The 21,338-nt window shown below is 38.0% G+C and overlaps 1 pseudogene; it reads right to left on the bottom strand.

Moving 5' to 3' along the window:
- Nucleotides 1-1,613: 1,613 nt before the first annotated feature.
- Nucleotides 1,614-4,583, bottom strand: LOC124973681 (protein unc-13 homolog C-like; annotated as a pseudogene).
- Nucleotides 4,584-21,338: the final 16,755 nt, after the last annotated feature.

Raw genomic sequence — 21,338 nt, 5'->3', positions numbered from 1 at the left:
TGGTCAACATTCGGGTTGAGTGCAGCCCAGAGTACACAATGGCCCATGGGCAGCCCTGTCTGATGAAGAGTGAGAACCCAGCAAACCTCAAGCAATAGGACCTCTCACAACAGGGAAATTATATTTTGCAGGAAGATGAAAACAGTTCATCTTCTGAACATGGCAACAGGAACTTCCAGAGGTAGGATGGGTCTGCCCCCAGCTATGTTCCTGGCTCAGTCCAGAGATCCTGCAAATAGGGCTTGAGTGGAAAGGATGAGGGGATTGCAGCCTCTGTAACTTCCCCTCAAGTGACACCCTGGCTTTCCCAGCTCTTTCCCTAGTATCAAGTGGTGGATGGAGCAGGGACTCTGAAGTCAATTGTCTATATGGAAGTCATGGGTGGTCACTTAATAGTGTGAAGTTGGGCAAGCTGCCTGCCTTGGGAGTCCTTAGGTTACCTCTCTCTGAAATGGGTTGAAATGGTGACTTCCTCATACTGGCCACAGTAAGGCTGAACAGGGTGTGGAGAGTCTAGGATTGGCCCATTATACCTGTCCCCCCATAGGAACAATGATAGCACACGTGGAGGGCATACATACAAGACCCCATTTCATGTCCTTGCAACTCTTTGACATGGACACTATCAATGTGCCCATTTTAGAGATGTCGTGCAAGAGGTAGGCAAGAGGAACTATCATATATGAGCAGCAGAGTGATGATTTTCTCTTGGGTCTAACTCAGAAGTCTAGCTTCCCAACCAAATGTCAGCCTGCCTAAAAACCTACCAGCACAACAGAATTCTTTTTTATTAAAAGTGTACTGGGGATGGAAGTGCAGCTCAGTGGTAGAGCCTAGCATTGATTGTGAGGCTCCGGGTTTGATCACCAGCTCTGAAAAAATACATAAATAAAATGAGTCAGATGCGGTGGTGCACTCAGGATGCTGAGAGAGGAGGCTCACAAATTGAAGACCAGCAAAACGTTGCTGTAGCCAACTCAGGGAGAAACTAGAGGATCTCTTCTGGCACCATTTTCTCTAACAGAGTTCATTTCCATTAACTTGTCCAAGTTGACCTGTGAGCCAGTGCAGTCCAGTACTGTTAAATATGAAAAGGCTGGTTTTTTGTTCACATAGCATTCAGCTTGGTGTTTTCCTATCATCAGACTCCAAATGGTGAATTGGATGGGAGGAGTGGTTAAGTCAGAGAGTTCATCTTCTCAACTTTTTTAATATTAACTGTACCTTTCTCCCCATCCCTATAAACCTAATGGAACCAAGGAGTAGACATCCAGCTGTTGTCTTTAAGGGGCTGTCCTTTAATTTCACTCCTCATTTTCTTGACAACTGATGCCACACTTGGTTAATATGAATTGGGGTTTGTGTCACGCCGAAGAATCATACTCCAATGAGTAGGGTTAAATTTGGAGCCCTTTTAATATGATCTAATTGAAATATGTTTTTACTTTAGATTATCAAACCCAACTTGCTGGGAGAGATAGTTGCATGAAATCCAGTCCTTCTCAAAAAAGATATGCAAATTCATCACAAGTACACTCTTCATCCAGGTAAACAGAACACGCTCTAAGCAGCAACACTCAATGACAAAACACTATTAATTCATAACGTAGCATTTAAACATGAGTACCTCCAGCCAGGATATTCTCTTCCAACTCTGCCATTTGTTTCTTATAGGCCCTTAAAGCTGCCTCTTTGAAAGAAGGATGGATTCTTTTTGGTATTGTGATTTCCACCAGTTGCTCAGGGATGTTTTGGTTTTCATATTCCCTTATTTCCATTTCAGATGCTGGGTCATGTAAGGGTTCCAGTTCTCCTTCACTAACCTCATCATTATAACCCTCGTCTTGTGGGGTTTCATAGGGTGTTTCATATGAAGGGTGATCATATTCCTCCATTTGTTCATCTGTTTCAGTAACACTAGTCCTGTTTTCTAGCTTAGCAAGGACTTGTTCCCTGACTTTGACACAATCTGTTTCATTAACAGCCACTGCTTCATTGTAGTCCTCCTCATCCTCTGCTTTGTAGTAATAGGACTCAGAGTCAAGGGTGGTACTAGGTTAATTGGCAGTTGATTGAGATAACGTATGAAATCCTCCCATTAAAGAAGAGTCACTGTCCTCATACCCACTAAGACTCTGTGTGCTTTTGTTCCATACTACTTCCAAGGCTGATTTAGCTCTCTGGAGTGTAGATACAAATTTTGGGAAACTGAAAGTCTTATAATAAAGGTCAATGCTTAATTGACTATGCCAAGATTTGGGGGGGGGCATCCTCTGAATCCTCACTTCGTAGTTCACTTTGATACATCATGGGCAACTGGCTTTGGTTTTGGTACAACTCATTAGAAGTAGTTTCCTGATACAAATCATATTGGTCAACCCACTGGCCTTGTGGTTTATTATCTAGGCCAGCTCATGGAGAAGAGTTGCCATCCTGGGTTAAATCAGAGCTTTCAGAGTCATCTTGAAGGTCACTGTGGCATTTTCCCAAGTCTTCTAGGTCTTTATTGAAGACATCCAGCTGTTGGTCAAATAAACTGTTTGTGTCATATCAAAAGCTTCCTGGGTGGATGAGTCTAAACCTAAATCAGCTCCTTGCTCTACTTGATTCCATTCCTTCCATGGGGAAAGATCCTCAGGGGAAGAGAACTGAGAATAACTGTAAAGACATTGGTCTCCAGATGGACACACCATGCTATTACAAATTCCACTATCCACAGTTTCTGTGTTCTCAATTTCACTCTGTACTTGGACACCTTGAGCACTCTCATTCAAATGCTGGTCCTGAGGACTGTCATACAAGGTAGGTACACCCTCCTGTTTTCTCTGCCAAAGCTCCTGGTCTGAAGATGATAAAAGGGAGCTCCCATTAGTTCTAATAAAATGCTGATTTTCTGAAAAATCTTCCAAGTAAGACTGACACAATTTGGAAAAATCTGACTGAGAATGACTAAGTTTAGCAGTAAAAAATCACTCTGTGAATGCCAGAGAGGCATTGCATCTGCATATTGGGTTATGGTTTGCTTTTCCAAGTTATTTGATTCTGGCAATTGTGAGGGAATTTTATCATAATCTGATTTATTTGGACTATGCTATTAGCAGTTTTATTCTTAGATCTGGCACTGTGTGATTTTGAGCTTGACATGGAAGTACATCCTTTTGTTGAAAATTCTGGTTTAGAAAGCACAGCATAAATGTTTCTATTGAGGTCAGATTCTAGCTCTCCATCACTGTCTTCAGGTGACTGCCAATTGTTCTTTTCAGTTTTGGGCTCTGGAGTAGATAACTTCATATCCATGCTCTCATATGTCTGGTAAGATGGAATTCCTTTCTCTTTTCTTTCTCTGATATCATAAGTCAGAATATCTGTTGAGATTCCAATACCTGTTCCCTTGAGTTTATATGATTTTTTAAAGACAGAATCCTTTGCTGAGGGGTTTCAAAGTATACAAGTATGGGTCAAGGTTTTGCATTTGGGCAGTCCCTTTGGTGTTCTATCCTTTGAGCAAATTCAATTTTAACAGCATTTGGTGCATCTGAGTAACCCATTTTATCTATTATAATTTGTTATACCACACTTTCAATATATTCAAATCTTTCTTCAGGCACATTTAAAAATCTCAGGCTTGCTTTGCTACCCATATGACCTGTTTAACATAATCATGGATGTCTCTGGTTTCCCTCCAAGACTGGACAAACCCTCAATGGAGCTGTTGGATTTCACTTTGCACTACCTCCACACTGCTAGAGATCTCATCGATGGAATGCTTGAGAGCACTGACATACCCTCATAGTTCAGAAAGTTCTGTTTCAATCTGACTTATTCCCTTAAGTTCCTTAAAGATCATTTCCATGACATCATGTGTTTGGCTAATGCAGCCAGAGGAACTGAACCCTGGCTCTAGAGCATTTGTCTTTGGTTTTCAGGCCGTTCTGTCTAAAGATTTGCTTCTTATTCCCCCAGACTTCTTCATGGTGCTCAACTCCGAATCTGAGACATTCTTGACTCTTTTTCCATTTCCTTAGCTTTCATAAAGCCCCAAGTTTTAAGCTAAGCAGAGTGCACTCCCCATCAGAACTGCCCTCAGAGGGTGTAAAACTGCCCAAGCTCTTCCTATTGTGTCTAACTGGCGTGGTGTGTGCTGACTGTAACTGGTTTTCTGTACTACTTCTTAGTTCATTTAATGATTCTGAGTAAGAACTCTCAACTGAAGATAGCTCTTGAAACAGATCCTCATTATCACTGTTAGTTACATTGATTTTCTTTTGCAGACCATTGGCAATAACCACTCAGTAACTGAATGTTGGTTAGAAGGAAAAGTCTTTATTTGCATCGTCTTCTTCAGTAGATAAGTTGTGAGTGGATGAACACTTTGCAATCTTCTTTACAGTGCTTTTCAAAGTATTAGAAATTTTGGGGGATTTGGTGTGGCCAGCAGTAAGAAAATTTTGATCCTTTTTTTGCTGATGATTCCCTTTTTTTTTTTTTTTGGTTGTATTTCCAAGTTTCTTTGTAAACATTCCTTTGCAAAGATTATGTATGCAAGATAAAATCAAGCTCTTGATAAGATCAGACACCACAGAGAGAAATTAGTGCAAGCTTTCTGCCCCAACAAAGTAAACAAGGTATCAGAATAAAAATCAGTAAAACCAAGGCAAGCATCACTATTCAAATGTTCTGTGAATCACTGGAAATAGCAGGAAAGGCAACTGTGGCTCTGCCACAAATTCAGGATCCAGTGAAAACCAGAAGCGAAGCTCCATTTGTGAAAGACATTCCTGGAGGAAGGGATTCCCAAATCTTTCTCAATTCCACGTGTCTTCCTGTACTGTTTGAAAAGAAAGGAATGTTAAAATGAATATATAAATTCCATCCTCAATTCATCCCACTTTCAAAAATTTTCAAAAGTCTTTATAACACATAATGCATGAAAAATTGCAGAGGGGTTAAGGGAATAATCTGAATTTAAATACAAATTTATTTAGAGATTTTAATTTCTTTTCCTAAATTGCTTATGGGTAGACATAATTGAAGGAGTAATAAAAGGCAATAAAGACTATTCTTAAAAATATGCTAATAGAATGACAATTCATAGCTAAAAAGAATAAAAAAATTCAAATGACAATTCAGATAGTCATATTAACTTTGTAATGCAAGTTCTACTTTATTTTTGTTCCTAAAATTGTTTTTGCTCACAGAAACAGAGACTTAAATTTAAATATATTCTCCCTACTCCAGAGTTTTAATTAACAAATTTATATTATTCATGTATGAAATATTTTTTCTTATACAAATAATCTCTTCTAGTTATTTAATGGTTGGCAATCTCTTAAATAATGACTAAAGTAATCCAAATAAACATATTTTATATGATGAATAAATACCAAGAGAAAATAGATCTTATATAGCTACCAAAATCTTTAATGGAGTACCATGACTTGGAAAATAACTCAGGGTTACATCAGATTAGGCATTGTAAAACTGGTAAAAATACATTAGCAAAATATACTTGAAACTACAGCTGATACATGCAAATTTTAAAAATACATGACTTGATGCAGCAGAAACCAGCTAATCAACCAGTTCAAACTTGTCAGGATGGCTGAAAACCCATGCTGGGGGTTAGAGTCATGACAGGAGATGGAATACCAAATCACACATATAAAATAATTGTGCTATGGATAAAATAAGCATACAGGTAATCAAGAACTTGTCAACTAGAGTTAACTCTATAATTTGTTGTATTGAAATGCAAGTAACTGCACAAATACATAATCATTATAATGGTGACTTTCTTGAAGAAAATAAATTCATATTTTTTTTTTACTGGTTTTATTGGTTTACTAGTAGAGTGCCTTTCAGGTATTAGAGTTTTGTTGACTTGAACTGAATATTTTATCACTGAAATGACTCTGGGAATAAAAGTAACAGTCAAAAGCCTTGCTGGTATTGACGTATGCATTTGGGTAGGTAAACCATCTGCCCAATTCACCAAAGCATAAATTATAAACTGCAAATTGTTGTAGGAGTCTACTGACCCTTTTTTATCAGTGCATAATAATAATACAGGATAGTGCATTTCATTGTGGCATATTTATATATGTACAAAACATAATTTCTTTATCACTCCTTCCACTTCAAAATCTGCCAATTTCACTTCAATCATGTTCTGCAGGGACTTGGAGAATACATGCTCTGGCCAAGATCCAAGCTTCTCAAGAGACAGGGGAGTGTAAATGAGAAAGGGAGGGGGGAAATGGGGGAGGGAAGGAGAATGACAAAAGAAAAGCCTGTGTCTTTCTTCTTTCTTGGTTTTTAAGCTGTCAGAAGGTAATTCCTCTTCTCTAAAACAATTTGCTATTCATTCATAATTACAACCTAGGACCTGTTTTCTACTAATGCAAATGTCATGAAATTGACTCCCAAATTAAATTCCAAGGGCATTTATTATATCCCATTTTAATTTCTGCTTCTAAGGAAAGGTTTTGGAAAGTAAGACAGCTGTGGGATAAATAAATTGTTTTAAAGACAATTTTGATAGGAAAGCATTCCACCAATCACTCAATCAAAAATCCTGGGTTTCCCACACCTAGAAATAAATACTTGCTTTTTTCTTTAAATGAAAGTAACAATCCTATTAATGCCTCTGATGTTTTCATGTCTATGTTTCCTGACTTGCATTACTAATTTAGTTAATGTCCTGGGCAATAGTTGTTAGAAAAAGTTTGAGCAGGAAAGTTGAATCTGAGTTGAAGTCCAGCTGTAAGAAACACAAATTCAGGAGTTAAGAAGGGGAGGCACTGAGAGACTCGGACTGAAGTGGAGCCACGGGTGAGTCTGCCCACTGGGTAAAGCTCGGCCCGGGTGGCAGGCCCAGATAGAGGTGGCTTATCGGAGCCCGGCAGGGCAGCTAGAGTCATCCACAGGCAGTCCTGTGCACTCCGGCGGTGGGCCCCGCCCACACAGCCAGCTTCTCCAGGTTCTCGGAACGGAACTGGCCCGCTAGTGAGAGCCTGTCTGAACAGAGCAGGCTCCGAGTCCCGGAGCCGCTGCAGTGCAGTGTACTCCTGCAAAGAACCAGCGGAGAGTCTCGATCTGCAATCAGCCTCAGGGATAAGGGCAGGGCAGCCGGAGACCTCTTCAGGCGGCTCTGCCCACTCCGGCTGCGGGCTCTCTTCACGGGGCGATCCAAGATGGCGGCCTAGAGGGAGACTGCACTTCCAGTCGCTCCACAACCCAGGAGTTAAGAAGGGGAGGCACTGAGAGACTTGGACTGAAGTGGAGCCACGGGTGAGTCTGCCCACTGGGTAAAGCTCAGCCCGGGTGGCAGGCCCAGATAGAGGTGGCTTAGCAGAGCCGGGCAGGGCAGCTTGAGTCTTCCCAAGGTAGTCTTCCACACTCCGGCAGTGGGCTCTTCCCACACGGCCAGCTGCACGGTGCAGGCCCACAGTGAGAGCATTTCCGCACAGAGCCAGTTCCAAAACGTGGAACCAGTAGGGGGCTAGGGGCAGTATTCTTCGAATGAGCTGCTTTATCAGATTCCTCCAAGACATCAGGCTACTGAAGGCTGGGAGGTGATACACTGGAAATCTACTGGGACACTATAAGCCAATAGTGGAAAACTGCAATATCTCAGGGTCCCACTGACAACTGACCATTATGAGAAAACAAGGGAAGAAAATGTCCCAAACAAACCTAGATACTACATCAATAAAACCCAATGACAGCACAGCAGAAGAAATGTCAGAAAGGGAGTTCAGAATGTACGTAATTAAAACGATCAGGGAAGCTAATGAGGAGATGAAAGAGCAAATGCAGGCATTGAAGGAGGAGATGAAAGAGCAAATGCAGGCATTAAATGATCGCACCAATCAACAGTTAAAAGACCAAATACGGGAAGCAAGAGACCATTTCAATAAAGAGTTAGAGATACTGAAAAAAAACCAAACTGAAATCCTTGAAATGAAGGAAACAATAAACCAAGTTAAAAACTCCATAGAAAGCATAACCAATAGGATAGAACACCTGGAAGACAGAACCTCAGACATTGAAGACAAAATATTTAACCTTGAAAACAAAGTTGAACAAACAGAGAAGAAGGTAAGAAATCATGAACAGAATCTCCAAGAACTATGGGATATCATGAAAAGGCCAAATTTGAGAATTATTGGGATTGAGGAAGGCTTAGAGAAACAAACCAAAGGAATGAACAATCTATTCAATGAAATAATAACAGAAAACTTCCCAAATCTGAAGAACGAAATGGAAAACCAAGTACAAGAGGCTTATAGAACTCCAAACATACAAAATTACAACAGACCCACACCAAGGCACATTATTATGAAAATACCTAACATACAAAATAAAGACAGAATTTTAAAGGCCGCGAGAGAAAAGAATCAAATTACATTCAGAGGGAAACCAATAAGAATATCAGCAGATTTTTCAATCCAGACCCTAAAAGCTAGAAGGGCCTGGAACAACATATACCAAGCCCTGAAAGAAAATGGATGCCAACCAAGAATCTTATACCCAGCAAAACTTACCTTCAAATTTGACGATGAAATAAGATCCTTCCATGATAAACAAAAGCTAAAGGAATTTACAAAAAGAAAGCCAGCATTACAGAACATTCTCAGCAAAATATTCCATGAAGAAGAGATGAAAAACAATGATGCAAATCAGCAACAGGAGGCGCTAGCCTAAAGGAATAGCCAAATAAAGGAGAAACCAAATCATGTCAAAAACAAATATGAGTCAATTGACTGGGAATACAAATCATATCACAATAATAACCCTGAATGTTAATGGCCTGAATTCATCAATCAAAAGACACAGACTGGCAGATTGGATTAAAAAGAAAAATCCAACAATTTGCTGCCTGCAAGAGACTCATCTCATAGAAAGAGACACCCATAGACTAAAGGTGAAAGGATGGGGACAAACATACCATGCACACGGACACAGCAAAAAAGCTGGAGTATCCATCCTCATCTCAGATAATGTGGACTTCAAACCAAAACTAGTCAGAAGGGATAAAGAAGGACATTACATGCTGCTTAAGGGAAGCATAAATCAGCAAGACATAACAATCATAAATATCTATGCCCCGAACACTGGCTCATCCACGTACGTCAAACAAATCCTTCTCAATTCCAGAAATCAAATAGACCACAACACAATAATACTAGGCGATTTTAACACACCTCTCTCACCACTGGATAGATCGTCCAAACAAAAATTGAATAAAGAAACTATAGATCTCAACAACACAATCAGCAATTTAGACTTAACGGACATATATAGAATATACCATCCAACAAAGAATGAATACACTTTCTTCTCAGCAGCACATGGATCCTTCTCTAAAATAGACCATATTTTATGCCACAAAGCTACTGTTAGTAAATACAAGAAGATAGAGATACTACCTGGTGTACTCTATCAGATCATAATGGATTGAAACTAGAAATAAATGACAGAATAAAAAACAGAAACTTCTCCAATACCTGGAGACTAAATAACACACTATTATATGATGAATGGATAACAGAAGACATCAGGAGGGAAATAAAAAAATTCTTAGAAGTAAACGAGAACAAAGACACATCATATCAAAATCTCTGGGACACTATGAAAGCAGTACTTAGAGGAAGATTTATTTCATGGGGTGCATTCAAAAAAGAAGTAGAAATCAACAAATAAACGAGTTAACACTACAGCTCAAAGCACTAGAAAAAGAAGAGCAGACCAATACCAAAAGTAGTAGAAGACAGGAAATAGTTAAAATCAGAGCCGAAATCAACGAAATCGAAACAAAAGAAACAATCGGAAAAATTAATAAAATAAATAGTTGGTTCTTTGAAAAAATAAATAAAATTGATAAACCCTTAGCCACACTAACAAAGAGAAAGAGGGAGAAAACTCAAATTACTAAAATTCGGAATGAACAAGGAAACATCACAACAGACACGAGTGAAATACAAAACATAATTAGAAGCTATTTCGAAAATCTATACTCCAACAAAACAGAAAACCTTGAAGACATCAACAAATTTCTAGAGACATATGAACTACCTAAACTGAACGAGGAGGACATACACAACTTAAATAAACCAATTTCAAGCAATGAAATAGAAGAGGTCATCAAAAGCCTACCAACAAAAAAAAGTCCAGGACCAGATGGGTTCTCAGCCGAGTTCTACAAAACCTTTAAAGAAGAGCTCATTCCAATACTCCTCAAACTATTCCATGAAATAGAAGAGGAGGGAACCCTACCAAACTCGTTCTATGAAGCCAATATCACCCTGATACCTAAACCAGACAGAGACACATCAAGGAAAGAAAATTTCAGACCAATATCCTTAATGAACATCGATGCAAAAATTCTCAACAAAATTTTAGCAAATCGCATACAAATATATATTAAAAAGATAGTGCACCACGATCAAGTGGGTTTTATCCCAGGGATGCAAGGTTGGTTCAACATTCGGAAATCAATAAATGTCATTCACCATATCAACAGACTTAAAGTTAAGAATCACATGATTATTTCAATAGATGCAGAAAAAGCATTTGATAAAATACAGCATCCCTTCATGCTCAAAACACTAGAAAAAATTGGGGTAATGGGAACATTCCTAAACATTATAAAGGCCATCTATGCTAAGCCCATGGCTAATATCATTCTAAATGGTGAAAAACTGAAAGCGTTCCCCCTAAAAACTGGAACAAGGCAGGGATGCCCTCTTTCACCGCTTCTATTCAACATCGTCCTTGAGACTCTAGCCAGAGCAATCAGACAAACCAAAGAAATTAAAGGGATACGAATAGGAAAAGAAGAACTCAAACTATCCCTGTTCGCTGATGACATGATTATATATTTAGAGGAACCTGGAAATTCCACCAGAAAACTTTTAGAACTCATAAGTGAATTCAGTAAAGTAGCAGGTTACAAGATCAATGCTCATAAATCCAATGCATTTTTATACATAAGTGATGAATCTTCAGAAAGAGAAATTAGGAAAACTACCCCATTCACAATAGCATCGAAAAAAATAAAATACTTGGGAATCAATCTCACAAAAGAGGTGAAAGACCTCTACAATGAGAACTACAGAACACTAAAGAAAGAAATTCAAGAAAACCTTAGAAGATGGAAAGATCTCCCATGTTCCTGGATAGGCAGAATTAATATCGTCAAAATGGCTATACTACCTAAAGTTCTATACAGATTCAATGCAATTCCAATTAAAATCCCAATGATGTACCTCGCAGAAATAGAGCAAGCAATTATGAAATTCATCTGGAAGAATAAAAAACCTAGAATAGCTAAAGCAATCCTCAGTAGCAAGAGCGAAGCAGGGGATATTGCAATACCAGATCTTCAACTCTACTACAAAGCAATAGTAACAAAAACGGCATGGTATTGGTACCAAAATAGACAGGTAGATCAATGGTACAGAATAGAGGACATGGACACAAACCCAAATAAATACAATTTTCTCATACTAGACAAAGGTTCCAACAATATGCAATGGAGAAAAGATAGCCTCTTCAACAAATGGTGCTGGGAAAACTGGAAAACTATATGCAATAGAATGAAACTAAACCCCTATCTCTCACCCTACACAAAACTCAACTCAAAATGGATCAAGGACCTCGGAATCAGACCAGAGACCCTGCATCTTATAGAAGAAAAAGTAGGTCCGAATCTTCAACTTGTTGGCTCAGGATCAGATTTCCTTAACAGGACTCCCATAGCACAAGAAATAAAAGCAAGAATAAACAACTGGGATAGATTCAAACTAAAAAGCTTTCTCTCAGCAAAGGAAACTATCAGAAATTTGAAGAGAGAGCCTACAGAGTGGGAGAATATCTTTGCCAACCATACCTCAGATAGAGCGCTAATTTCCAGAATCTATAAAGAACTCAAAAAACTCTACACGAAGAATACAAATAATCCAATCAACAAATGGGCTAAGGAAATGAACAGACACTTCACAGAAGAAGATGTACAAGTAATCACCAGATATATGAAAAAATGTTCAACATCCCTAGTAATAAGGGAAATGCAAATCAAAACTACCCTAAGATTTCATCTCACCCCAATTAGAATGGCGATTATCAAGAATACAAGCAACAATAGGTGTTGGCGAGGATGTGGTGAAAAAGGAACACTCATACATTGCTGGTGGGGTTGCAAATTAGTGCAACCACTGTGGAAAGCAGTGTGGAGATTCCTCAGAAAGCTTGGAATGGAAACACCATTTGACCCAGCTATCCCACTCCTTGGCCTATACCCAAAGGACTTAAAATCAGCATACTACAGAGATACAGCCACATCAATGTTTATTGCTGCTCAATTCACCATAGCCAGATTGTGGAACCAACCTAGATGCCCTTCAGTTGATGAATGGATAAAGAAACTGTGGCATATTTATACAATGGAATATTACTCCGCAATGAAGAATGATAAAATTATGGCATTTGTAGGCAAATGGTCGAAATTGGAGAATATCATGCTAAGTGAGATAAGCCAATCTCAAAAAACTAAAGGATGAATGATCTCGCTGATAAGCGGATGAGGACATATAATGGGGGGTGGGACGGGCTAGCATTAGGTTTAGGGTTAGGTTTAGAGTTAGGCTAAGGAGAGCAGTAAGAATGAAGGAAAGAAGGACTGTGTAGAGGGAAAAGAGGGGTGGGAGGAGTGGGAGGGGTGGGAGGGGTGGGGGGGAGGGGAAAAATATAATAAACCTCATTACCCTATGTAAACATAAAAAAAATAAATAAAAAAAAAGAAACACAAATTCACAAGCACCTGTCCACAATTGCATATATGTCTACATCCCAGTCACAGAATGTCCTCCCTAAAGGCCTTACATTTTCTCATGCCTCAGTAATTTTTATGTTCCCTCAACTAGAATATCATTCATATCCAGCCTTCCCTCTCTGTAAAATTTGTGTTTGAATGCTAAAATCATTTGCCCACTGCACACTTCATCCACCACCCAAACTGAGCTCTCCTCAGTCACATACTCCAAAGACCCTATTAATTGGTCACTATGCTTCTATATTACAATCCAATATCTGCCTCCCTCCACTGGACTATGTCCTCTTTAAGGTAAAAGTTATGTCATAAGCAAACATCCCAAATTTTAAACATCAAAAATTCAGCACACTTAATAAACACTCAAATTTTTATTGAAGAATTAGCACATTTCATCCACTTGATAAGTATTTCTCCCTCATTGCCCAAACTGAAACTCTGTTTAAAACTTGGTCATTTTCCTGAGTTACTGATCACAATTAATGTTATAACAATCATTCACTTACCCAGGACATATTTTAGATTCCATAGGATCCATCCAGATCCACACCTGAGGTGACTGTGTGACATCTCATTACTGAAGCAATTATAAACTTCATAGTTTCTTATCTGGACTGTAACTATTGTGTCTTAAATAGTCTTCCTAACACTAATTTGACCCTTGTCTCAAATACTAAGATGCTCTAAAATTAATATGTTAAAAAATATATTAACCCACCTACTTAAGACACTACCTTAGAAGTTCGTTTCCTGTCACTCCCAGGAGCACACCTATCCCAGTGATATTCAGGATAGCAGCTCCATGACTACTGTATTTTTGTCTCAACAGTGTACCTTTTCCCATGATTTTTCTTCTGCCTCCAATTATTTTCCCCTTCCCCTTTCCATACACATATCACTGTGATGGATATCTATATAATACCTGTGTATCTTGGATTCAGCAATGGGACAACATTAGACCTCTTCAAATTTCAGTACTTCTGTGCTACCATAATATCCTGAATGTACCTTGGTTAAAGTAACACCCACAAAATTAGTCACATGAAATACTTTACCTGTGCCTCTGCTTTCCCAATCTGACTAAACTCTTGATGAGTAGGGGCCATGCTTTACTTAACTTTAAATATTCATATTGCTTGATATATAATACACTCACAGTGTTTGTAGAATAAATGAATTAATGTAGAAACAAATAAATTAGTGCACAAATAACAAATCCATGAATTAACAGGTAAACAATAAAGGTTCCAAAAAGCCTGAACTGGGACTTAAGAAACCCACAGTAGGAACTGTGAGCAGAAGGCAAGTAACACAGACGCTCATGTCATGTCCATATATGGAGCAGCTTCTACTTTGGCCAAGAAATACCTATGATGGAGACTAACAGATAGGAAAATGCAAACAGAATGTAGAAAATTTTAAATTTGGCCAAAACAATCCTGAGTAGGAAGAGTGAAGCAGGAGGTATCACAATACCAGACCTTAAACTATACTACAGAGAAGTAGTAATAAAAAAGGAATGGTATTGGCACCAAAAGAGACATGAAGACCAATGGTACAGAATAGAGTGCACAGAGAAAAACCCACATAAATAGTTACCTCACACTAGACAAAGGTGCCAGAAACATACAATGGAGAAAAACTAGCCAGCTCACAAATGATGCTGGGAAAACTGTAAATCCATATGTAGTAAAATGAAAATTAGACCCCTGTGTCTCACCCTGCACAAAACTCAACTCAAAATGGATCAAATGCCTAGGAATTTTACCAGATACCCTGCACCAAATAGAAGAAAAAGTAGGTCAAATTTTCATCATTGAAGGCTTAGGGCTAGACTTGTTAACAAGACCCCCAAAGCTCAAGAAATCAAAGCAAGAATCAATAAATGTGGTAAATACCAACTAAAAACCTTTTTCTCAGCAAAGCAAGCAATAATGTGAAAAGAGTCAATAAAGTGGGAGAAAATCTGTGCCACACTCACTCCAAATAGAGCACTAATCTCCAGAATCTATAAAGAACTCAAACTTTACACTAAAAGTACAAAGAACCACATCAATAAATGGGCCAAGGAACTGGACAGACACTTCATAGAAGATATACAAGCAATTAACAAATTACTTGGTTAATTACATCTCTAGTAATTAGAGAAATGCAAATTAAAAGAACTCTAAGATATCTTATTCTAATTAAAATGGCTATTATTAAGAACACAAGTAATAATAGGTGTTGGCATGGATATGGGGAAAGAGGCACACATTTACATTGCTGGTGGAGTTGCAAATTGGTGCAATGACTCTGGAAAGAAGTACGGAGATTCCTCGGAAAACTTGAAATAGATCCACCTTTTGACCCAGTTATCAAACTCTTCAGTTTATACCCAAAGGACTTAAAATCAGCATACTACAGTGGTGCAGTCACATCAATGTTCATAGCAGCTCAATTCACTATACCTAGATTGTGGAACCAACCTACATGCCCTTCAGTAGATGAGTGGACAAGGAAACTGTGGTATATATACACAATGAAATATTATTCAGCCATAAAGAAGAATAATATTATGGCATTTGTAGATAAATGGATGGAATTGGAGAATATCATGCTAAATGAAATAAGCCATTCTCCCCCAAAAAACAAAGACCAAATGTTTTCCCTGAAAAGTGGATGATGTTACATATTGGGAGTGGGAGGGTTGGGGGTAAGAGAAGAAAGGAAGAACTTTAGATTATGTAGGAGGAAATGAGAGGGGGAGGGGGCGGGGGTCTGAAAGATGTTGGAATGAGAGAGACATCATTACCCTATGTATATGTATGATTACATGAATGGTGTGAATCTACATTGTGTACAACCATAGAGACAAAAAGTTGTACCCCATTTGTGTACAGTGAATCAAAATGCAATCTGTAAAAATAAAAAAATAAAAAATAAAAATTGAAAAATTTTAAAAAGGAAAATTTTAACTTTAAATTAAATGTTTCCATTTGATGAGGACACCTTAATGATTATTGGCTTTCAGCATGGTCCCTAGATCCATTTTACATGTATTGGGAATCTAACTCAGACACCCCAGATATATGATATTGAGAAAGTTACTTGAATTCTGTACAGCCTTATCTTGTACATTCATTATATCAGAACAGGAATGATATCTCCATATAGAGTATTTTTTAAATGAATTAACACTAGTGAAATTCTTAGAGCAGCATCTAGAATGTAGTACAGTCCCCAAATATTCTTTAGCATTGTTACTAAGAAGCATAGTGAAAAGATACAAGAAGCAATTACTGATGAATTGGGTGATATTTTCTGTGAAAAGTAGGAGGAAATTTAGGAATCCTTTACAGTTGAAAGATGAATAATACATACATTCTGAAGAAGCTGCTGGAAAATAAAGAACGATGCCTTACCTCTCTATGGTTTAGTGAGTGACACATTTCTGATACTAAAATCTCATCTTCTCACTTATTGGGTGTGTTGCATTGATGTGACCAAAATACTTGACAAGAACAGTTTAGAGGAGGGAAAGTTCATTTGGGGTTCACAGTTTCAGAGATCTCAGTCCATAATTAGTCAACTCCATTGCTCTGGGCCTGAGATAAGGCAGAACATCATGGCAGAAGGCTATAGTGGAAGAAAACTGCTCAGCTCAGGGAAGACAGGAAGCAGATAAAGAGTATGTGTGAAAGAGGAGTCAGGGGGAGGAGACTTAATCTCCAAAGACACACCTCCAGTGACCTACTTTCTCCAGCCATGCCCCACTTGCCTACAGTTATCACCCAGATAGTCTATTCAAATTACTAGGTCATCTAATTGATTTTTATGATGATTAGGTTATAGCTTTCATAATCTAATCATTTCACCTCTGAACCTTCCTCCTTTAAAACAGGAACTTTTGGGAGACACCTCCTATCCACATCACAACACAGGGTTGGTTCTTTGTGTGTGTGTGTGTGTGTGTGTGTGTGTGTGTGCATGCTATAACCCATCATAAAAACACAGTTGCCTTAGGAATAGGAATAGCGAATACAATGTCCTGACCATGAGACCTCTTTCAGACAATTGACTGGGAGAGGGAAGAAAACTGACATTTATTGCACATCTGCTATACTCTAGAAACAAACTATCCCAATAATCCTCATGGAAACCCTGAATAAGACATTATTATGCTTGTTATTAGGATAGGTAGACAATGGATTCAAAGAGATAAAAGGGACATGGCCTAAAACCATACAAATAAATAAAGTAAAAACACAGCTTGGTTCTTGGTCCTGGAGTCTCTGAAGTGTTTCACTTTGTGTGTAAAGTGAGTATTACCAGTGATAATTGACATATATTCTTACACCACCCATACAAACCCACATACTTACTCTTCTCTCTGCAGTTCATGTTTTTTTAAAAAGGAAAGAGCTCATATCACAGCAAAATTAATAGGGGTGGTATGGCTAGGGGGCAAGGAGAGGACCAGTGCACCCGGATAGCAACATCTACTTAGCAACTGCTTGAGTTCAAAAGTCATACTCACTCCCCAGTTGTGTTAACTTTAATTACACAACCACACGTTGCATTCAGTAGGGAAATTTCAGGGTAAGAATTAAGGTTTTTAGAATGAAATCTTTGAAGGAGATTAAAACATGTTGTTGTGGGAAACCTTAGTAATAACATTTAATTATTACTCACTTTGTGCCAAACATTGTTAATGCAATTTTCTGAAATTCACCTCACTTCATTCCCATAATAATTGGATCAAAAAAGTATTTTCATTTTCCAGAAAAAGAAGCCAAGGTTTTGAGATTTGGGCAACTTGTCTTACATCATGCAATTAACAAGCAACATCTCTTTGACTCTGAGCCCCAGTTTTGGACCGCAAGTATGTGAGCTCTGAAAATAGTATTAGCACTTAATGGTAATTCATGTTTATTTTTCTGTTTTTGTTAACAAATCCATTTGTAAAAGAACTATTTAATAGGTCTAAAACTAGGTGTCCTGGTGGGCTAAATGAACTAATTAACCTTTAACTAGTCAGCAATTTATTGCAAAATCACTACCAGAATTCAGTTAAAGCACTTTCAGATCAATAAATGATTCCATGTTCCTTATCAAATGCATTGAAATAGGTAGGCAAAGTAATTAGAGGTTAATTTTCAAGACCTGCCATGATGCAGACCAGCTAGTTCACCTCCCCAGGTCCTGCCCTATGGACTTGAGTGTGATATTTGTCTCAACAGCCCTGACTCTGACTTCCTGGGTTCCTGTCCTTGGCATAGGAATCTTACACTTCTCACCTGAGTTTCTTTCTGTATTATCTGCTTAATCCTAACATAATAGGATAGTAGGGTGTCCTCATGCTTAACTGCTCCTTCAGTTGCACTAAGTTTATGTTAAGCATCCTGCACTGCATTTAGGATCATAATTCATTTCCCACAGAACACAGAAAGAAAGGTCCTGATTCTTACTTCTGTAGCTCCTCATCACTACAAAATGCCTTATATTATGATTGCTTACTTAAAATAATTTTTTTCCGAAATTAAATATGTGTTAAATAAGTCAGTTTCACCAAGTATCTATTCGATAGTAATTTCTTGGTGATTTGGAAAATAATTGACTCAAAGATACTTTTCATCAGATGGGAAAGCAGAGTTGTTCGAACAGAGAAAAATAAACCTAACTGTGCAGAGAAGGTGCATGTAAGCAAGAAAAGACCAGAGGAAAAAAAACATTGACCATGATGTTCGCCAGGTAAATTTATCAGCAGGGTCCTTCAAGCACAGCAAAGGTGAAAAAAAGAGTAGCTGGAGAAGGAAGAGCAAGCCAGCCATACCCATATCCAGTGTTATAAGCCACAAGCACTGATGAGAAAGAACAAATGGAGATGACACAGATGATGCGTAAGCTGATAATAAAGATCAAGTTTTAAAAAGAAACTTCTAAAATATCTTTACTGGATCAATGAAAATTTATACCTGTTTTATATGTATTTTACACAGGGATGACTGTGACAATGAAAATGAATAAAGCTAAGGTTTGTGTATATGTCGCTCAAAGGACCATATGTTATAGATTTGGTTCCCACCACTGGGAAGTGGTGGGACCTTTAATAGGTGGGGCCTACTGGGAGGTCTTTAGATCATTAGGGACATGCTCTTGATAAGGATTATGGGACAATGGTCTCTTCCTCTTTCTTTGCTTCCCAGTCATGTGGTGAGGGGTTTTATTCCACCACACACTCCTGCCATAATATGCTTCCTCGTCAGAGGCCCAAGGCAAAGGGGGTCAGGCAATCAGACTGGAGCATCCAAACCCAAATGGCCCAGGCTTTTTATAAATTAATTAGTCAGATATTTTGTTATTGTAATAGAAAGTTGGCTAACACACACAGTGACATGTGAAATAATGCTGAAGGAAACTATTAGTTTTTGATTATTTTAAAGAAAGACACTAGGTAAATACCTATTAAATACTTCAACAAAAATGATCAAACCAAGATGTTTTTAAAAGATTTATCCTAAGCTAACAGATTTCTTAAGGAAAGAAAGATCCATTTAATGTGGAATCAAGACCAAATGACTGTTCATTCTTGCTAATCGGGTTGTTGTTACTGGATTTTTAAAATTATGACCTACATATAGTCTTACTTCTAATGCTGCTACATTGGTTTAAGAATAAACACTGACAGCACTAATGCTTCTATAGCACATTAGAATCTACAAAATGCTCTTGCATTCATCAGTTCATATAATCTTCATGGTAACCTTATGAGGATTTTACCTCCAGTTTATGCTTAGGATGCTGAGTCTCAGAGATGCGAATAGATTTGCCTAACTCACCTAATTCTAAGTTTCTTTCACTAAAATAATTTAAAGACTTCTTGTGCTTTGGGAGTCATCTTAAGACAGTCTGGTCCTAAGCTGACATGATGAAGATTTGGACCTACTTTTTCTTCTATTTGGTGCAGGGTCTCTGGTCTAAATCCTAGGTCCTCAGTCCATTTTAAGTTGAGTTGTGTGCAAGGTGAGAGAGTTTAATTTTGCTGCATATGGATTTCCAGTTTTCCCAGCACCATTTATTGAACAGGCTATCTTTTCTCCATTGTATGTTTCTGGCACCTTTGACTAGTATGAGGTAACTGTATTTATGTGGGTTTGTCTCTGTGTACTCTATTCTGTACCATTGGTCTACCTGTCTATTTTGGTGCCAATACCATGCTGTTTTAGTTTCTATTGCTCTGTAGTATAGTTTAATGTCTGGTATTGTGATACCACCTGCTTCACTCTTCTCACTAAGGATTGCTTTAGCTATTCTGGGTCTCTTATTTTTCCAAATGAATTTCATGATTGCTTTCTCTATTCTATGAGAAATTCTATTCTATCATTGAGGTATTAAATAGAATTGGATTGAATTTGTGACTCCCAAAGCACAAGAAATAAAAGCAAAAATCAATAATTAGGATAGATTCAAACTAAAAAGCTTTTTCTCAGCAAAGGAAACAACAGTGTGAACAGATGGCTGACAGTGTGAGAAAATCTTTGTCACACACACTTCAAACAATGCACTAAACTCCATAATCTATAAAGAACTCAAACAACTTTACACCAAGAATACAAATAACCCAATCAACAAATGGGCTAAGAAAATGAGCAGATACTTCACAGAAGAAGATCTACAAGCAATTAACAGATACATAAAAAAATGTTCATCATCTCTAGTTATAAGAGAAATGCAAATCAAAACTACCCTAATATTTCATCTCACCCCAATTAGAATGGTTACTATCAAGAATACAAGCAACAATGGGTGTTGGCAAGGATGTGGGGAAAAAGGTACACTCATACATTGCTCGTGGGGTTGCAAATTGGTGCAGCCACTCTGGAAAGCAATATGGAGATTCCTTAGAATACCTGGAATGGAACCACCATTTGACCCAATTATCCAACTCCTTGGTCTATACCCAAAGGACTAAAAATCAGCATATTACAGTGACAGCCACATCAATGTTTATAGCAGCTCAATTCACAATAGATAGATTGTGGGATCAAACTACTTTCCCTTCAATAGATGAATGGACAAGGAAACTGGTATATATACAATGGAATATTATTCAGCTATAAATAAGAATAAAATTATGGCATTTTCAGGGAAATGAATGTAGTTGGAGAATATCATGCTAAGTGAAATAAGCCAGTCCCAAAAAACCAAGGGCCAAATGATTTCTCTGACAAGTGGATGATGATACACAATGAGGGGTGTGGGGGGAAGGAAGAATGGAGGAAGGTTGGATTGTATGGAGGAAAATGAGGGGTTGGGGGAAGAAAAGATAATATGAGACAAACATCATTACCCTGTGTACATGTATGATTATGCAAATGGTGTAACTTTACTTCACATACAACCAGAGAAATGAAAGTGGTACCCCATTTGTGTAAAATGAATCAAAAGAAAAAAATAACTTAAACACTTCTTACCTTAGATACCAAATATTCCAATGGTTTACTAACCCACTGAATTAATAATT

This window comes from Sciurus carolinensis, unplaced genomic scaffold (genome assembly GCF_902686445.1).
Source record: "Sciurus carolinensis unplaced genomic scaffold, mSciCar1.2, whole genome shotgun sequence".
In the NCBI taxonomy this organism is placed as follows: domain Eukaryota; kingdom Metazoa; phylum Chordata; class Mammalia; order Rodentia; family Sciuridae; genus Sciurus; species Sciurus carolinensis.
Note: the sequence above shows the minus strand (reverse complement) of the source record. Positions and strands in the feature narration are given on the sequence as shown.